We start from the raw sequence: 21,854 nt of genomic DNA, 5'->3' as shown, positions 1-21,854 counted from the left end.
CTTAAGAATTTGTATTGAAAAAAACTTTCTTAAAATATACCCATGTTAACGTTTTTTAACTACAACAACACATGCTATATTTTGCTCTTGTTTGTTGGTTTCTATTTCATCCAAATTTGCGGTAACAAATCCTTACATTGTAGAACACTAAAAATTGAAAACACGATTACCATCAAATAATGATCCTGTAATCAAATGAACATATTTAATACAATATAAAGGTATTATATATTTTCTTTTAGTTTGCAATGTGTTACATTGTAACACTAATACATCCATATGTCATTCACACATTGTAATGTATGTACATGAAATTTGTGATTATAATTATTCTTTATGCTCCCATAGTGTATTATTCACTGTTAATATACTTAAAATAAGGTATTTAATAGAACTTTGATATCAATAAAATACAATGGATTCTATATATACTATTTGCCACTTATATATATTATAACACTTAAATACCTGAACATATTAAATTTTTAAAGGGCATGTTTCCTACTTCGAACACGCATTCTACATATTTATTTTGAAACATTTTAAATATAGATTGACATCTCTTTATTCTATTAGTAAAAGATAGACGTGATAACGTGGTTTAGTTATATATTCACTGAGTGCGTAATGCGACTATTTTAATGGAAACACATTCTTTGTAGTATATTCCGAGAAATGTGTGTTCTTGCGAGAAATAGATTACAGGTCACAACATCCTAAGAAATCTTTCCTCGCAACAAAAGCAATACTATTCTTCACATACAACATTTGAGTAAATGATCATATATACAATACATTATCAACAATTAAAAAAGGATAAACAGAATTACAATCGTTTACATGCGTAAGCATATTTGTAAACTTCATAAAATTTAAGAGACACCATATTTAAACTAGCCAAAAGATTTTTGTCATAGTTTGCCCTTCTTCAAATCTAAAGTAACCTTTGTCCATTATAGGAAAGATTAGAATATTACTCAATCTACAAAAAAATAATACCAAGATAACAAACAGGATGCCTATTTTACCCGTACTAGGATCCGTCTTAATATTGTAGAGAGGTGAGAGTTTTTTATAGCTTCGTGTTGAATCTCACACTTTGACTAAGATGAAAAAAAACGCCGTTCCTTTCCTTTTTGTATTTTGTACTGTGCATGTTCACATATACAGAAATTGAGTTATGAATCATTTTCTGTTTTTTAGTGCATGTTCCTACAAGCCAATTTCGAATCCCGATCATTTTTCTGATTGGTGACCGATTCAACGAAGGGGTGAGGAGATAAGCCATATCCTTATTAATTTACTATTGGTTTACCTATTTCTGTTTTCCTGACAAGCCAGTGCACCGTAAATCCTACCTCCCTATTTTATCCTTATTATGAAAATAACAAAATATAAAAAAACACTTATCTGGAACAGATACTAGATGTTACAGTTACGCTGTATGATGAAGCATTATGCATAGTCCTTAAAAAGTTCAGATCTGGATTATGTGTCATCACTGGTATCTTAAGTGAAAATATATGATCAGTAAAATGTCAGGAATTATGGATTATAATTAGACAAATGTCCGAGATTGTACATAATAACTGGAATAATGAGACGACAAATGAGAATGATATAAAATAAGTTAATTCATCTTCAATATATCTAAAAACATAGGTATCAAAATAGTAATTCATTCTATTCTTTAAAAGTTATTCAGACACCTCATATTGATTCGTTATGTAAGATTTGAGCAAAATATGACGATTAGTAGAAAGACATTACTTATTTCAGTCCTTTTGTAAAGGATGGCCGTAAGATTTGCTGGGTCTATATTCCCCCTATCAACATGCGGAATCGAGTTCAAATCAATACAACCAATCTGTCAAGCATTTTTCTGTACGTGTAGTTGGATGTCAGTGCTAAAATTTGATTCTTTGGCAATTGAAATCACGAAACAGATATCCAATAACAATTCATCGTTTATGTTTTGCAGCAAATTACATTAGCTACGCATTATTATTCAAAATATGAACGTACATTTGACACTGTTTTTGAAAACAAAACAATGCATGGCATACATTTCAGTTGTCAGTATTATCCAGACGTTGGTACAAAGGAGCTTGGGGAATGGGCCCTCTTTTCTAAAGTCATATATTCATCAGTGAGATGTAAAATAATTCTTATCACATGTGGTAGTCAAACTGAAATACAGTGGAGATCACTACTAACCTCTCATTAAATCTGTAAGAATCTGCCAGGAGAACTGTTCTAGGACAGTACATAGAACTGTCAGCCTAACACCTTTTAGTCAGTTCTAGCTAGAACAGTTCTAACCTAGAACTGATTTGGTCAGTTCTACCTAGAACTGATTTGGACAGTTCTACCTAGAACTGATCCTTACAGTTCTACCTAGAACTGATCCTGACAGTTCTATCCTAGAACAGTTTTAGGCAGTTCTACCCTAGAACTGACCAAATATTTGGTCAGTCCTACTCCTACAACAGTTCTACGGTTAAGATTGATCACAAACTCTACGGCTATAATTGATTTATAAATTCTACGGCTAGAAATGATTTATAAATTCTTCGGCTAAAATTGATTTATAAATTCTACGGCTAGAATTGATTTATAAGTCCTAAGAACTCTTTGTCTAAATACAAAGGCTTTGGTAAAATAGCATTTAATATTATAAAGAGTTTTGCTATATTGCCGGTTTTATTTCAGATTTTAAATCGGCAAGAGGACATGTTTAACCCCGCCATATTCTGCATGTAATTCGGTGATTTTCTTTTGTTGATGTGATACATAAATTATTTGTTTTTCTTTCATTTTGTGTCCATAAATTATACCTTTAGTATTAGGGGGGGGGGGGGGGCTGGGTATTTGATTTGTTTTACATTTCTCATTCCGGGAGTCAGGATTGCTCGTTTCATATAACAAAATTATCTGACTTCATTAACCAAATGAAATGTAATAACTTGTTTCCCGATCCACTATTATAAATAAATATGTTTTTTTAAATTAAACTTAAACTTGCCATATGTGCTTGCATCATGTAAGCAAATAAACATTTGCCGCACACTGCAGTATTCCAGTTATATTTTTAGGCAGGATGTATTGTACAAATGACAGCAATTATATTGGAAAACAATGACTTCAAAATGTTGTTTGCACTCAATTTATAGTACTAGCATGTCCTTTTTTTACTCAAATTATTGAATCGTAAAAAATGTGATATCTGTTTACGAGTAGTGTTCATACCTCGGACGGACCTGTTTAACAAACATCTTTTGACGGCAACCATCTACAAATGTAAACTGACATTATTTGCTCTTTCTGTCTGGAATATATATAGTTTTAGGTCAAGAGGGACTGTCATATACAAGTTACAACAATATTGGAAAACAATGACCACACAAATTTTGTTCAATTCAATTGATACTGCCAGCATGTCCTCTTTTTATTCAAAATATTGAATCGTATTCAGTAGTTTTCATACTTCAGACTGAGTCGTGTAATAAAATTTTTTGACCACATCAACCAAAACTGATCATATTTGTTTTTTTGTTTAAATCTATATAGCGTTATAACTTTAGGGGAAAGAAGGAGTGTAGTATGTTAATAACTGCAATATTGGAAATCATTTTTCGCGATAATCATTTTAATTCAATTATTGAGAGTGCCAGCATTTCCTATTTTTATTCAAAATATCGCATCAGAACCAAATCAGTAGTTTTCATGTCTCAGACATGTCAGACTGACTCATGTAACAAAATTATTTGTCCGCATCAACCAAAACTGACCATCTGTGACAGCATCAACCAAACCTGACCATATTTGACCGCATCAACCAATACTGACCATATTTGCTCTTTTTATAAAGTAACTCTTATAGTGGCATAGTAAATCTGTAATATGTTTATGTAAGGATATATTACATGATATAAATGATATAAATATTGGAACACAATGCTACCTAATTTCATTTGCATAAATTAAGAGTGCCAGCATGTCCTCTTTTTATTTTAAATATTGCATCATAAACAAATATCAGTAGTTTTTATATCTCAGACTGACTGGTATAACAATATTATTTGTCCGCATCAACCAAAACTGACCATATGTGACAGCATCAACCAAACCTGACCATATTTGACCGCATCAACCAACACTGACCATATTTGCTCTTTTTATAAAGTAACTCTTATAGTGGCATAGTAAATCTGTAATATTTTTATGTAAGGATGGATTACATGATATAAATGATAGAAATATTGGAACACAATGCAACTTATTTCATTTGCATAAATTAAGAGTGCCAGCATGTCCTCTTTTGTATTTTTAATATTGCATCATAAACACATATCAGTAGTTTTTATATCTCAGACTGACTGGTATAACAACATTATTTGTCCGCATCAACCAAAACTGACCATATTTAAACTTTATTATATACATGATGTAAATCTTAATAGCCGCAAAGTTAATCACTTGTATCGTTATATCAGGATGGATTGTTTAATAAAAATGAAAGCAAAATTTGAAAACAATGATTGAAAAATTATGCTCGCATCAGTTTGAAGTGTCAGCATGTAACAAAATTATTTGTCCACATCAATTAAAACTGACCATATGTGACAGCATCAACCAAAACAGACCATATTTACACTTTTTTTTATGTAAATCTTAATATATATAAAAAGCCGCATAGTAAGTCACTTATAGTTACATATCACGATGGATTGTATTATTCAAATGACAGCAATGTTGGACATGTTGGAACACATTGACTACGAAAAAAATATTCCACATCAATTTATAGTACCAGCATGTCCTCTTTTTATTCAAAATATTGAATCGTAAACAAATTTCAGTAGTTTCGATATATATCAGACTGAGTCGTTTTAACAAAATTATTTGACCGCATCAACTAAAACTGAAATAAATGGCATATTCACTGATATTTACATTTTATTATTGATGCGCAGATATCAGAAACACAGTTTTGGCAGTATTTGGCCACAGCTTTATTACAAACTACACAATTATAAACACATATAACTAGATAAACAGTTAAGATATATATAATATATAGCAAGCAGATATATAATTAAATGAACGTAGTCACCTTTCATATTGGCAGACTACAAAAGATAACTAGATAAATAACTAGATAGATAAGTAAATATTTACAACAAATGAAGCATCCAATAAGATAAAATGAATCCATGGATACAGAAAATCGTTATTTTTTGTGTGGTGGGTCCTGGGATACAGAGACCCCCAATATCAAATGTTTTGGATGCTAAATGAAATATGAGACGAAATGACGCATATCTAAAGTAAACGCAGCGAAATGTGCGCAATTGACCAAGGCAGTCATAAATGACTGCCGGGTCAACCGCCATTCAAAGCGGATAGAGCTGCGTAAGTGCTGAGGGCCAAATGCAAAAAAATATATAAGATATAGAAGAGCTATACATATATAATAAAAACTGTATTCAAATGAATATCTTACAAGTTCATGATTTACATTCGGGAAAAAGTGTGTAATGAGTAGACAAGGAAGGCCTCTAAAGCGCCCTGAATAGTGTTTAGAAAAATGTAATTGCCAATATCAGTCAGATGTACACCATCTTGACATATAAATGTATAATTAGGAGATATATCTGGGTATCGTATGTAATGTCCCCTGTGACAGGAGTTCCATCAAAATGACAAAACAATTAACCAGTGACATTTGGTCTAATTTTTAAGTAATTACGTAAAGCGAAAACGGCACAAACATCACCAGAACAATTGTAGTTCCAGTACAGCACTGGCCAGTCTTAGATGAATATAAGCGGAGTCCAATACTAGACAGATAGAAATATGATTTGACAGTTGAGGCCGCAGTTCCAGTGAATGATATATAGGCAATATAGTGAGTTAAATGATGTTATGGAATAGGCAATAGATCTTCAAATTTGAATATAGTCATAAATTCTTAAATGACCGTAAAGCTTGTTGGTAAACCTGTGACGTATTCGGTGCGACTGCTGATACAATTAGTCGGTCAATTTCACTTTGTAGATCAGGTCTATGAACTACTGAGGAACTATTTCTGCTGTATCCTTCGCAAATGGTGCTAAATTTTCTAACTGAAAGCGAGAGAGAGCGTCAGCGATGTAATTTTTGTCACCTACAATATGTTTTGCCTTAAACTAAATGTTGTAATTCTTGGAACGCAACACGAATGGTCGAATTATTGACATTTCCCGTTTAGATTTTGATGTTCTCTTGTTTATTATATCCACCAACGCGATGTTGTCTCTACGAAACAAAATCTTACTGTTTTTTAAAAGAGGAGCCCATATACAAAGTGCTAGAAGTATAGGAATGAGTTCCAAAAATGTTATGTCTTGTAAAATGTGTAATCCTACCCATAAATCTGGCCATTTGAAATGTGCCCATTTTCCGTTAAAGTAAGATCCACAACCAAGTTCAGCGTTTCCGGCGGCGCTGTCAGTAAATAGTTGCAAAATGTCACTATCTGTCCAATTCAGACCAATGATATAAAAATATCCGTTGAAAGATTTTAAGAATTCTAACCATACCTAGACGTTCTCTCGAATTACAGAGGTAATTCGAATTGAAAAAAATGGTTTTTGACCTTAAATGATGCAATAACATCATATGATCTCCGCAAAATGCTCTAGAGGATGGCACCGCACGTGAACAAAATGCTAATAACCAAATAGCGACTCGAGATCCTTAAATTTAATATTCCGCTTTATTGTCATTGGTTGAAGTTGAGAACGTAATTTGATTAGCTTGGACACTGGAATACAACTGTGTCTTTTTCTAAGCCAGGAAAAAATAATCTTGTGGTAGGATGTATTGTTTTTTCCTCGGCTATAGGCACGCCTAACACATTACAAAGCTCAGTAAAGGTGTTCATTAGAGCCAAGCAGTCTTCCGAATTTGCAGAACCGCCGAATATGAAATCATCTAAATAATGCTGAACTGAATGCTTACCAGCAGATGAAACAACCAACCAATACAAGAATGTGGAGAATTTTTCATACAAGGCGCAAGCAATAGAACAACCGAATGGAAGGGAATTGTCCACATAAAATTTACCATCAAAATATATTCCAGGTAAATCGAAATCACCTGGAGAAATAGACAAAAGACGAAAAACGGGCTTTATGTCCTGGACCCCAAGACTGGCCCCTTGCCATGAGATGACACCATGTCAATTACTTCATCTAATGATGTGTACTTTACGGATGTTTCATTGGGATCGACAAAGTCATTGACACTACAACCGTTTGCAAAAGACAAGCTCATTATAAGCCGATAACTCCCATCGGATTTATTGAACAATTCAATTGGTGAAGTGCGCAAGGTTGATATATGCATATTTTTAAAAGAACCACACATTCTACCTAAAGTAATTTCTTTATTTAATTTTGACTGTGTTTCAATCTTAAGCATCTCCACTGATTTGATTTTTTTTAAATAAAAGAAGTACGAGGACCGGAATATTGAAGACTAAAACCATTCCTGAAACCATCCAATAACAAGAAATAAATTTTTGAGTCCGGATAATATCTTAAGTGTTTTTCTAAACAAGCAACTTTAATAAGTGTTCTACCTAGCTCCCATAAAGCGTCCTTTGGGCTTTGAGGTTGATAATATGGTCTTGGGGAACGAAAACTAGACCTCGGACTAGTAAATCATCCCGTTGTAACTTTTGAACAGACGGTCGGACATTTTTGGGCTTTTGTATAAAATGTAGAGCTCGTCGAGAGGAACAATTTATACGCTGTCTGTATGCAGCAAAGTCTTATCGTTTTCCTAATATGTAAGCTTGAAATTGCAGCGTTGTTTTTGCACTCGTTGACCTTTGACCTTGGGTGCATATTAAAGGTCATGCCATGAATTAAAGATTATTGGTGAAGGTTCCAAGTCTCTATGACTTCTGGTTCTCAAAATAGAATTTTTCAAAAATTAATTATAATTTCTAAAGGACAATAACTCTTTATAAGGCTAAGTAACAAATGAATTGTTTATGTTTATAAACATTGCCATCTGTTCTTGTACATGCTGCCATTTTCAAATCGATTATATCTCTAGTACCTTTAAAGAAAAATGCAAATAAAAGAAATTGCTTCAAGGGGACATAACTCTCATAGGGGATGATGAATCCTTACGCAGCCTCAAATGGTAATACATCATGATGAGATCTACCTATTGTCCAGTTAACGTCATGATATCTTTAAAAACAACGAGGGGGGCCGTGAAAAAAAATAAATAAAAGGGAGATAACTTCTACAGGGGATGATGAAATCCTACACAGCCATATCTGGTAAAACTTCATGATGAGATCTACCGATGGTCCATATTTGGTCTTGATAACTCCAATAGAAACGGGGAAGGCCATGTCAAAACAATGCTGAAAGTAAAAAAAAAAATAAAAATAATAAAAAAAAAAATCATGAGAAAAAACAATAAGGACTTTCCTCGCGCAGAGGAAAGACCTTAAATATTAGATTTCCTTAACGCAAATGTCGGTCAGCATACGAAAACAAAAACACCTAATCTAGGTTACACGTGCGAGGAGGCTGATTCAACAAATTGTAGCAAATGATAAGCTACTAAAGTTGATCACACAAGGTATTGACGCCAGCATACACATTGACAATTACCAGAATATTATACGTTTATTAAATCACATATATTATGATAATAGTTACCTCATAAAATGGAACATGAAATAAAGACAGACAGATTAACATCGATAATCAAAATACAATCTATAACGATGCTTTGAAATATTAACTAATTAAGTGGTGATATAAACATGAAGAACAATTAAATAAGTAGATAAATAAATAAAAGTAATTGTCATAATAAAATATCCCGAATCGAAATAATAATCAGATGTATATCGAGCATGCATAATATTAAATTAGCAAATTGCAAATAAGCTCTGACCACCGGAGTGATTTTTTGTTTGTTTTGCAGATCGGTGTCAAGGGTTGTTATCTCGTTGACGAAATATCATAAAAAAATAAAGATAGCTACGTAATTTACATAAAGAATCTAATACAAGACGCCGATCGCTACCTCCGGATAAGACAAAAAATAAAAACATGTCAAATTTTCAATTAATTGAAATTTAATTTGCTCTGAAACATTTATGTTTAACTAACATTTCGCGATTCATACGGACACTTATTCTAAATATACAACCTGAGTTCCGATGTTGGAAAAGACGTACAGAAAAACCTAAACAATCAGAATCCCGAACTTTTTAAATCTTCAAAATATATATACGTCTGCCTCCGTCAAATGAAACAATGGATCTTCTTCCACGATGCTAATTTCCACTTTCGCGAGCTCTGCACTACACTGGATACGGAAAACTGTGTCTCTGTTCGTAAGCAAAGGTCTCCGAAATGGTCTTATCGCACGATAACCAGTAGCGATGAGTCGATCTCGAACAGTTCTTGTTAAAAGGCTCCTGTATGCCCACCACTCTTTTTTTTTAGGATTGTATAGTATGCAATGGATTTCCTTCTGACCAACCTCCATTATGTTTGATTTTCCCTAGCAAATGGTATAGGGGGTCTCCTTTATCTCAGAAGGTCTTTAACATCGTTTATTGCCTGATTTTTATTCTCAAAACGACTTATAGTGGAATGGTGATGACGAACAATACTTGCAGTTGTTACAGCGACATCCCTGCTTCTCTCATGTTGATAATCTGTCATCTTGCTGCAGTTAAGAGTTGTCGAGGACTCATTACAAGGTGTCAATCACATAACTTTAAAAACTTGGTTATTCAAAGTGTTGAAAACATTGAAGATAAAAACATCTGTTTTGCTGTTTACGGGTACAGTAGCTGCATGTTCAGATAAGAACTTATTGAGTCGATATTTATTGATTAAACTCAGGTGATACTCAAATTATGTTTAACAAGTTCTATTTTACCAAATTATATCATAAAAAATAAAGAGATTTTTTTTTAATTTCAATTTCAATTTCGTGTTGCAATACTTTTTTCCATGTGTATATATATGGCCTCATTTTAAACCAATAATATTTCTATGTCAGGATGGATCGAATGCTTAAGATTACACCAACTTTAGAACACAATGTAAACCATATCAAAAAGTTTTGTCCACATCAATTTAGCGTGCCATTATTCCTCTCTGTATCCATAATAATGAACCGTCAATAAAGTGACTTTTTAAGTCAGTAGTTGGTGATGGTTTTTTTTTTAAACAACACTATTTAACGGCATCATCCAACACTTACATGACTGATTCATATACTTTATCTAAAAATAAAAAGTACATGTATGAGAAGTTCCCTTCTTGAAATAGTATACTGTTAATATAACTTAAAGAAGGCAAAGAAACATGATTGATTTTGTTTGTAGCCTAACGTTCAGGGGCAAATGTTTCATTCATATTCAGATCGAGTAAATTTTTCTTACGTTCCAGACTCTCAGATGTATCATTTATAATCGTTATGGATGGCTAGATTGACGAGATGGTGCAAATGTACATATATAGGTCTTTTTTGTATGTTATAGAACACTTTTTTCATTACTATCCAATAATTAATCCACTGCACAATTTTCGTTTGAACATTTGTCAAAACAGAATCTTAAATTATGAATGTAAATCCAAGGCAAACAAGGTGCATTACGATTAAAATTCCATGAATTAAATGCAGCTATATTTAGGAAGAGACTTTTAAAAACGGGGAACGAAGAAACTTTAACAATGATGTTTCATATGCAATCTTATAAAAAATATTTCTCCGATGAGTTGGATAACCTTTCTATCCCCTTCGATATTTGTACATGTAACGTTTAATCAGTAATAAATGTAGAAAATCTGCTATTATATAGTAAAGTAATTGGAACTCTTCTAAATTCTAAAGTTCCCATAATGCAGTGACGTCATTTAGAACTGTCCTACAGTCCTGACTGATTTAGTCTATTCTGCTGACAGTTCTACGGTTAGAACTGATTTTGGACAGTTCTACTTAGAACAGTTTTAGACAGTTCTACCCTAGAACTGATCCTGACATTTCTACCTAAAACTGATTCTGACATTTCTACCTTGAACTGATTTAATCAGTTCTTCCTAGACCTGATTCGGACAGTTCTACTTAGAACAGTTCTAGGGTAACAGTTCTAGGGTAACTGTTCTAGGTAGAAATGTTCTAGGACAGGTTAGAACAGATCTATAACAGATTATTCTGACAGTTCTAATGAGAGATTAGAAATAATCTCCACTGTAAAAGTCTTGATCGTGACCTGAGTATATGATATAATATTCGACAATATTGGTGAGATTATCGCGGGAATATAACGTTCCAACTATTGTACATGTCTATTGTCGACGTCGTATTGTCAGTGACGTCGCCTTGGGCGGAAATACGTACTTGTATATTAAATGTTATGGCTGAACAGTTGTTGTAATATCGTTGCCTGAACTATAATCTATATTTATGGTGCCGTGACCAATGGATCTCGTAAAATTGAAATCAGTCCGATCGGGGAACAGAAGCGCTGTTACCAAATTATTCCGAAGATTAGATGAAGCAAAGGAGAATTCGAATTTCGACGAAAAAGAAGTTATTGCAACACTCGCAAAACTAGTGCAAAAACAAACATTGTTTGAGGACTTAAACGAACAAATTCTAAAGTTAACAGAACCGGAAGATGTGGAAAATGAGATAGTGGATTCAGATGAATATTCAGTGGATATGGAAACAAAGATTCGCCACATACGTAAGTTCATACAAAATGTCCAAACACCACAGTCCCGTCATATTGATTCACATACAACAACCCACACATTAAATCCAGAAACTATACCGTTTGTTCCAACGCACAACATAGCCTACCACACAACGCACAGTCGTTTGAGAACCCGTCTGTACAAGCAAGTCACACGTTCAACACACAGCAAAGTTCATTTTCGTCAGCTAGTAGTCACCGCCTACCCAAACTATCGCTTCCAATATTCTCAGGCAACATCTTAGAATGGCAAACTTTCTGGGACTCATATGAGTCGGCCGTACACCTTAACTTGTCACTTACAAATGTACAAAAATTCAATTACTTGAAAGCACAGCTAGATCTTGAAGCACTAGATTCTATAGCGGGGTTCACAAATGTAAACTACGATGAAGCCGTAAATCTGCTAAAAGAGAGGTTCGGACAACAAGACAAAATCATAAATGCATACATGCAGGCATTATTAGAAATCCCGTCGCCTAGAAATCAGATAACAAGCTTACGAAGTTTTTACGATAAAATGGAAAGTTACGTCAGGGGATTAGAAGCTTTGGGTCAGACACAAGAAACATACGGCACTCTACTTGTTCCAACTATTATGAAGAAATTACCCGGGGAAGTCAGACAACATCTCGCGCGAGAACATAGAATACAAACTTGGGTATTACGGGACCTCCGTAGGAGCATTTTTGATGAGATTAATATAATGGAAGCAGGACAAGAGTTAGAGTCGACAAACCATTTGCCCACAACATCGTCTTGCTTTGCCGGAGCGAAATCGGCAATGTCCAAATCTTTCAAGAATATTGAGACAAGACCTTGTGTGTTTTTTCATGAAATACACGCACCAACCCAGTGCAGTAAAATAAGCGACACAGAATCCCGTATGATAATAGTAAAACGTGATAACTTATGCTTTAACTGCCTTGGTAAACACAGAATAAATGATTGTAAATCTAAACACACATGTAGAAATTGTAATAAGAAACACCATACAATTCACGTCCAACAAACAACATAAAACCAGTGAATGAGGTAAACCATAGAAACGGGAGTAGTAGTTCAGCGCATACGAACTTCCACGCGAAAGGCAACCAGAGCAGCAACCCGTCAAACCCGCCATCGACAAACGTTCAACTCGTTAATGAACTTCATGATACAGAAGAAGATACTACCAGTTTGTATTCTCAATCGACAGAATCGCGATCAAATGTACTTTTGAAAACCGCCGTATCTCAAGTAGGCTCGAAACAGCACTTTATCGATACGAATATTCTATTTGACGAAGGAGCTCAAAGATCGTTTTTGACGCAGAACTTAGCGAATAAACTCAATTTACAGATAGAAGGAACTTAGATAATACATTTATCGGCATTTGGAGGTGAAGAGAAAAACACGAGACACTTAGAAAAGACAACAATCTATCTGAAAACCGATGCAGGACACGTATTGCCAATCAAAGTACTGATAGTACCGATGATCGCCACGCCTCTACAGAATCACATACGAAATATTGATACACAGAACGGTTATTTACGTGGTTTGAAGTTAGCACACACGATGACGCAGCAAGATTCATTTGAAATATCCTTGCTAGTAGGTGCAGATCACTACTGAGACATTGTAGAAGACCATATTGTACGGGGAAAAGGTCCGACCGCCGTGAAATCCAAGATCGGATATTTGCTTTCGGTACCTACATACAGTAAGAAAACTAACACATCAAAAACTAGCATGTTTAATGTTTTAATATCACACAAAGATGAAGAATACAATTTAGAGAGATTTTGAAATTTAGAATCAAAAGGTATCAATAGTAAGGAGATCGAGGAAGATAATGCATATAATAAAGCCTTTCCGGACAGTTTAATCGAGTTAGCTGCACGTGGAAATAAAGATTTCGCTACATTACCATTGGAACAGGATCATGATGAATTGCCTACATATTCAACGGCTACGAAGAAAAATCAAGATATGTTGAAAAAATACGGAAATATTACTCAAGACCTAGAACGATGGGACTTCCCAGAAAAGATGAATGAAACAACAGAACCTCCAAGAAAACTACGTTACAATAGCGATTATCCAACACAGAAGGAACCCAGCATCACATGACTCTATAAAAAGGAAAAGATGGAAATTCGGATATCTTACGCCGTTACTTGAATTTCATGGGACAACAATTCAGTAATAAATACAGGACTAACAGAACATTCCGTGACGAAATAGCCCGTGAGACCATACGGAATTAGATACAACAATGATGCTGAAGACGACCATTAGTGATGTTGTTGATAGACAATTACGCGTTTAGCGCAAAGTTGAATTTTATTTAATTTCATGAGAGACCTTAATTGAATTTAATCGCTAAATGTAATTTCCGTTTTTGTATGATTTGCTCAGTATTACAAAGAAAAACACAACGCGAGAGACAATTTCAAAGTATTATTATTTATTGATGGACAGTTATTTATCAGTGAAACGATTTATCAATGGACAATTGAGACTTATAGAAAATTGTGATAAATTTTACTTTTTCGCGGCCCCAGTATGTTGAGATTATCGCGGGAACATAACGTTCCAACTATTGTATATGCCTATTGTCGACGTCGTATTGTTAGTGACGTCGCCTTGGGCGGAAATACGGACTTGTATATTAAATGTAATGGCTGAACAGTTGTTTTAATATCGTTGCCTGAACTATCATCTATAAATATCAATAAATTACAATGCACAAACTCTTAAAATAAAGAGAGAAGGCGCTAGTAAGGTGTAAAACTTGTGTCTGATTCTTTTTGTCCTTTTGAACAATAACCTATGTTTAAATTAAATCTTAAAATAAAGATATGTGTTTTGGAGTGATAATAATGACCATTAATTTGAGATACGTGTATTTGTCATTTTTTATACATTAAATTGAGAATGGAAATGGGGAATGTGTCAAGGAGACGACAACCCGACCATGTAACAGACAACAGCAGAAGGTCACCAATATGTCCTCAATGCAGCGAGAAATTCCCGCACCCTTAGGCGTCCTTCAGCTGGACCCTAAATAAATATATTTACTAGTTCAGTAATAATGAACGCCATACTAAACTCCAAATTAAAGAAACTATAGTTAAGAAAGGCCTGAGGCTCCTGTCTGGGACAGGCGCAAAATGCGGCGGTTTTAAACATGTTTATGAGATCTCAACCTTCTCCCTTTATCTCTAGCTAATATAGAAAAGAAAACACATAACAATACGCTCATTAAAATTCAGTTCAAGAGAGGTCCAAGTCTGATGACAAGAAAAGAAATTAAACAAAATGACAATAATACATAAAAAAAACAACAGACTACTAGCAGTTAACTGACATGCCAGCTCCAGGCTTAAGTTAGGGTTTAGTATCATACCATCATAACATATTTGAGAAGAACACAACCCGTGTCATGCCAACAACTGGTTTTCAAATACATGTGTTTAGTTCCGATGCCAGGCCCAATAAGTGAATCAATATTAAAGCCAAAATATGCAATCTGTAATGACCTGACACAGTATCATAACAATTTCCCTTCTTGGTAAGTATATTTAAAGGTTTTGTTAGCTGCTGAGGTGAATACTGACATTCATTTTTGTGCTTTATAAAGAATATTACCATGAATGATTGGATGTGAAATACCCGAACGTATAAGAAGTCTGCATGTAGAGTTATATTTACGGATGATGTCCTTGTATCGATGATAAAATTTAGTAAATGTTTTGACTAGTTTGTAATATCGAAAACCCTGGAGTAATACATAAATTTCTCTCGTTAAAATCTAAGACGTTGTTCCATACACGAGCGAATCTTTTAAGTTGTGTTGCTGTTTATTTAGTTTTCTATGTTGTGTCATGTGTACATGTACTATTGTTTGTCTGTTTGTCTTTTTCATTTCTAGCCATGGCGTTGTCAGTTTTTTTTCGATTTTTGAGTTTGATTGTTCCTTTGATATCTTCCGTCCCTCTTTTGGGATATATATATAAACACCGTAAGGGACCGTCACCATCTAAAAATGGATAATTTACGATAGGAAATGAAAAATCAACTCTTTGATAATAAATTTTAGTATTAAGCTTCCCCTTAATGATATAGATATCAAGATCAAGGAAAGGGCAGTGGTCATTGTTAATATTAGCTTTTTTTAAAGTAAGTTCAACAGGATAAATTTACATAGTAATAACAGTAAAATTTAACTTCAGGAACGTAATGTCTGTGTATTGTATGCAAATACCTTGTCTTACAATTTGGATGACATATCTATTTAGCAGGTAGATAATTCTTAACTATATGCATATATGTTAATCAAAATTTCAAACAATAAAGTTATTAGTAGTTATTAAAATATGGGAAATATAAAACGACAAAGGTATCCTGCAAAGTCATGGGCATACATTCAACAGTCAGCGGGAGGTCTATGGAAATTGTTTTACTATCTATAAACTATGCCACCGATTTATAAATATCTATACTCTATAAGCAAGGTCTTAAAATTTTTTACCTGATCCAAGTGTCAGTCATATTCATTTGCAGGCTGAAGGCAAAATGCGTGTATGCCCTTGTTTGGTTAAGAAAAACTCTGAATTTGATATTCCGGTAACTGACAATTTTTCGTTTGTCTCTAATGAATAACAAAACTATTCGCCGGGAATTTATGGGGACGAGTCCACAGATATTATGACAATTTTCTCAAGAATCAAGAACCTTCTGGAGACTAGTGCCGGGGGTTTCTTTGTGATTCCTTATTGGCTATTGGCTACAAAGACCGGGACACAAAGGGTATTTATTAGATAATGAATAAATAGGCCAAACTAGGATTTATATGCAAATCATTATCATTCTCATTCTGCATAGTAAGAAGGTTAGAAAATATAACTGAAATGTTGAGAAATGAGTTTTTGGTTATTGGTATAGAAATAACACTAAAACAAATATCTGTGATAAGAAAAATGTACTGAGAAAAATAAAAGTAGGGTGTTCTTTATTCTACAAAGTTTAAAAAAAATCCTGAACCAAATAGTATCCTAACAAAATTGGTTTAACTATGTTTAGGTACTATTTGCTTCATACATGTAGCTCTTTAACGTTTTTTCCTTTCAAATTTTGTTATTTATTTGTATGATGTGTTTGAGCTTTTCATTTTGCCGTTTGATAAAGGAATTTGCTTTTAGAATTTTCTGCGGAGTTTTTTTTTTATATTCTAATTTTTTTCACCCCTGTCAAGAGTAGTGAAGGCTTGAATACTTGCAAACATATTTAATCCCACCATATTCTGTTAGTATCTGTCCCTAGTCAGGAGCCTATTGTGCAAAAGTTAACAATTGTTCGTGTCTGTTACAAATTTGTTTTGTAATTAATTTTCCGTTAGTTATCTCCTTTGATTTTGTTCATATTTGAATTATGTCGGTGCCTTTTATAACCGACTTAACGGTATGGGCTTTTATTTTTGAAGGCCTTTTATTGTCTTTAATTGCTTATATTCACACCAATCAAACCACATGTTCTCATTTTCATTTTGTAGAAATGAACCGGGTAAACTTATGTACCTGAATACATAATAGATGATAATAGTTTTGTGTCATTAGTGCATTTAAAACCATTTTCTCGCTATTTTGTATGTATGTAATTTAAACTTACATATACAAACAATGTATGAAAAGCATTATTTATAGAAACATTCCATGACGTGAATATTATATTAAAAGGTTGTTACTGAGAAAATTGGGTAGTACATGTACAACAAACCATGTGACCATACATTTGCGACGCACGTTGGGTTATATACTATAATTCACGGGAAGCATTTCATAGTTGCAGACAATATGTATGAGAGAGGATATATGTAAGTATTTAAAAAATACATTTAATAATACATGATATTATTAACACCTTAATGCTTCTTAAATTATAATTATATCTGTAAAGGTGAATAGCGATTTCAAAAACATTAACGGTACCAATATATTCCGGTTTGGTTGTTTACAGTGATTTTTTGTCACATTCTTTAAGATTTATGTTTTTGAACATTGATAAACTACTCTCAATTGATTCTGACCATAACAATTGTTTTTTTTTCTTTTGGCTTCTAAAGTGTTTCAGTTGATACCAATCCAAAAAAACTAAACAAATGATTGTTGATGCTTTTTTTTATTAGATTTTAAAAAAATGATTGATTTTATCTATACCATTTGACTGTTAAAAAATCAGTAGGACATAATAAGTAAATTAACGCATTCTACGTTCTTATTTTGCAGAAAGATAAGTAAATGAATATTAAAAAAAAAAAATTATTGAACATGATAAAGATTTTTGAAAGCATATAAACACTATATAATTAAATGCCAACGATACAATGACGTGATAATACCAGAATATTTGAACGACTGAATTTAAAATGAATGACACATTTCCTGGTATTACGAGGGTTGGTTTTTAAAGTTACATTTTACCTACCGTGACATATAAAATATTATTTTAAATGTTAACTTACCTGTGCATCATTGTTAATCTAATTTTCATTTTTTTGGACCAAGGATCTTAAATCAAAAGACCCTAGGTCTCTATCACTTATAGTTTACCAGTTAGAAATGCATATCACTGATATCATATATAAAAGGGGGGATAACTCTCATATGGAGTCTCCGGATAGCTTCCGTTGAAATGAAACAGAACATCCTAAGGATATAACGAGCAATTTGGAAAAATAAATTTGTCGGTTTCTTATACGGTTGCGAAGTAGTAGTGGCCACAAGAAAAACAGTGTTTGGGGAGATAACTCTTACAAGGTAAAGGTTTTTGTTACGCGGTGTCAGTTTCAGAAGCGCATTAACTGTTCGATATCATATATTAAATATCTAAGCGACATCTTGTAAAACAAAAAAGCAGCGAAGGAAAAAAAAGTTGGCGGAAGAAAAAAAAAAAAAAATAATAATAATTAAAAACCAATTGTTCAAAGAACAATTGAAGGTCTTTCAACCAATAAGGATGTATTTTGATATGAAAATATAAAGATTCAGTTGAAAATGTCAGTTCCTATGGCTTTATGATGTATAAAAATGAATTTCGACCAAAGGTCAAAATCTAGAACGTCCAATTTACCTATGACCTTGACCTCAATTTCAAGGTCATAAACATAGGATCCCAGATCAAAAGACCCTAGGTCTGTATTATGTATGGTTCATGAATAATATCACTTTACGCATAATTCTAAATATAAGAGGGGCGAAAACTCCCATTTATTGTCTACGCACCCTTGTAACCAAAATTTATAAGTTACGACATGTCGCAACTAACAATTTAGTAAAAATAATTTGTCCAAATCTTATTAAGTAATTGAAAATAAGGGAAAATAAGCAAAAATCAAAATTTAAAATTTGACCTTGACCTTTGACCTTGACCTTATTTTCATTTTTTTGGACCAAGGATCTAAAATCAATAGACCCTAGGTCTTTATTACTTATGGTTTACCAGTTAGAAATGCATATCACTTATATCATATATAAAAGGGGGGATAACTCTCATATGGAGTCTCCGGATAGCTTCGGTCAAAATGAAACAGAACATCCTGAGGATATAACGAGCAATTTGGAAAAATAAATTTGTCGGTTTCTTATACGGTTGCGAAGCCTTAGTGGCCACAAGAAAAACAGTGTTCGGGGAGATAACTCTTACAAGGTAAAGGTTTTTGTTACGCGGTGTCAGTTTCAGAAGCGCATTAACTGTTCGATATAATATATCAAATATCTTAGCGACATCTTTTGAAACAAAAAAACAGCGAAGGAAAAAAAAGTTTGCGGAAGAAAAAAAATAAAAATAATAATTAAAATGTCAATTGTTCTTGAACAATTGAGAGGTCTTTCCTTTTATAACGTAAAATACATGTTCCAATAGACGTGAAATGCATTGAAAAGCTTTAAAACACACCGAAAAGCCTTTAAATTACGTCAAAAACACATAATTCGCTATATAGGACATGACCTTGACCTTTGACCTTTTGACCTTTGTCAAGGTCATTAGTCCCCAATGTCATTGCTGAAGACCCCATGGGTCTAGGACCTTTGGTTATATAGTAAAAGCTGATTTTGTCTTTTCAGAAACCTAAAACAGGATTTATGCCCCTTAAAAAAAGGTCAAATCTCTTCTGTCAAAATATAACAAAGTTGTGCCGTAATGACCCAAACATTTTCCACTATTTAAAACTTCTGTAAGTATAATGGTTTTTGAGTTGTTCTGATAACAAGGTGTTAGGTCGAAGGTCAAGGTCAACATACACATTTGACCTTGAGGTATTTTTGAAAGTCTCATGAATTGTTGATGAATGGTGAAGATCATAGGTCTCTACGATTTACGGTTTCTGAGTTTTGGTGGTCCACCGACACCGGTTAATTTTCAAAGGGGCATAACCCTACCAATGAGTCGTTGAATCTTTTCGAATCAAATGTAACGAAGAACCGGGGTCTGGTCCTGAACAAATTTCACCCTTCGTTTTTTTTCTATCTATTACGGTTACGGTGTTGGAACGATAACAAGGTTTTTTGGTTTCGGAGGGATTACTCCGAACCGACAAAATATTTCGACTAACAGGGTGAGTTCTGGATAGGTATTCATGACACCGATACAAAGTGAGAACATGAAAGCGACACGTCTTACGGTTTAGGCTGCTAACTTCGTCAAAGTTTGGCGGAAAAAGAATAATAATAATAATTAAACTGTCAATTGTTCTTGAACAATTGAGAGGTCTTTCCTTTTGTAATGTAAAATACATGTTCAAATAGACGTAGAATGTATTGAAAAGCTTTAAAACACACTGAAAAACCTTTAAATAAGGTTAAAAACACCAAATTCGCTATATGGGACATGACCTTGACCTTTGACCTTTTGACCTTTGTCAAGGTCATTAGTCCCCAATGTCATTGCCGAAGACCCCATGGGTCTAGGACCTTTGGTTATATAGTAAAAGATGATTTTGTCTTTCCAGAAACCTAAAACAGGTGTTATGCCCCTTAAAAAAAGGTCAAATCTCTTCGGTCAAAATGTAACAAAGTTGTGCCGTAATGACCCAAACATTTTCCACTATTTAAAACTTCTGTAAGTATAATGGTTTTTGAGTTGTTCTGATAACAAGGTGTTAGGTCAAAGGTCAAGGTCAACATACACATTTGACCTTGAGGTATTTTTGAAAGTCTCATGAATTGTTGATGAATGGTGAAGATCCTAGGTCTCTACGATTTACGGTTTCTGAGTTTTGGTGGTCCACCGACACCGGTTAATTTTCAAAGGGGCATAACCCTACCAATGAGTCGTTGAATCTTTTCGAATCAAATGTAACGAAGAACCGGGGTCTGGTCCTGAACAAATTTCACCCTTCGTTTTTTTTCTATCTATTACGGTTACGGTGTTGGAACGATAAAAAGTTTTTTTGGTTTCGGAGGGATTACTCCGAACCGACAAAATATTTCGACTAACAGGGTGAGTTCCGGATAGGTATTCATGACACCGATACAAAGTGAGAACATGAAAGCGACACGTCTTACGGTTTAGGCTGCTAACTTCGTCAAAGTTTGGCGGAAAAAGAATAATAATAAACAGAAGAAATACAGTAAGGTCTTTCCTTATAGAAAAAGGAAAGACCTTAATTAAAATGTCAATTGTTCTTGAACAATTGAGAGGTCTTTCCTTTTCGAAATGTAAAGTACATGTTCCAATAGGCGTAGAATGCATTGAAAAGCTCTCAAACACACATAAAACCGCTAAAAAATGACAAAAACAATAAATTCGATAATTTGGACATGACCTTGACTTTTGACCTTGTGACCTTTGTGAAGGTCATTGGTCCACAATGTCATTGTAAAAGACCCCATGGGTCTAGGACTTTTCGTTCAAGAGTTAAAGCTAATTTTACCTTTTCAGAAACCGTTAACGGCGGTTATGCCCCTAAAGAATATGTCAAATCCTTTCGGTCAAAATGTAAAAAAGTTGTGCCTCAGTCACCTTAACATTTTTCACTGTTTACTATTTCTGTAAGATTAACCGTTTTTGAGAT

The 21,854-nt window shown here is 33.8% G+C and overlaps 1 protein-coding gene across 5 annotated transcripts in view; it reads left to right on the top strand.

Moving 5' to 3' along the window:
- LOC139484599 (uncharacterized) overlaps positions 1–21,854 on the top strand; it is a 231,826-nt gene that overhangs the window by 52,499 nt on the left and 157,473 nt on the right. The window contains exon 3 of one of the 5 annotated variants that reach the window (XM_071268381.1): positions 17,518–17,654. The exons of the other annotated variants lie outside the window; for them this stretch is intronic. The gene's annotated coding sequence lies outside the window, so the exon portion shown is untranslated. The remainder of the gene's footprint in view (positions 1–17,517; positions 17,655–21,854) is intronic. 5 annotated transcript variants of the gene reach the window in all.

This window comes from Mytilus edulis, chromosome 8, assembly GCF_963676685.1.
Source record: "Mytilus edulis chromosome 8, xbMytEdul2.2, whole genome shotgun sequence".
NCBI classification, from domain to species: Eukaryota; Metazoa; Mollusca; class Bivalvia; order Mytilida; family Mytilidae; genus Mytilus; species Mytilus edulis.
This window is presented reverse-complemented; position numbering and strand designations above follow the sequence as displayed.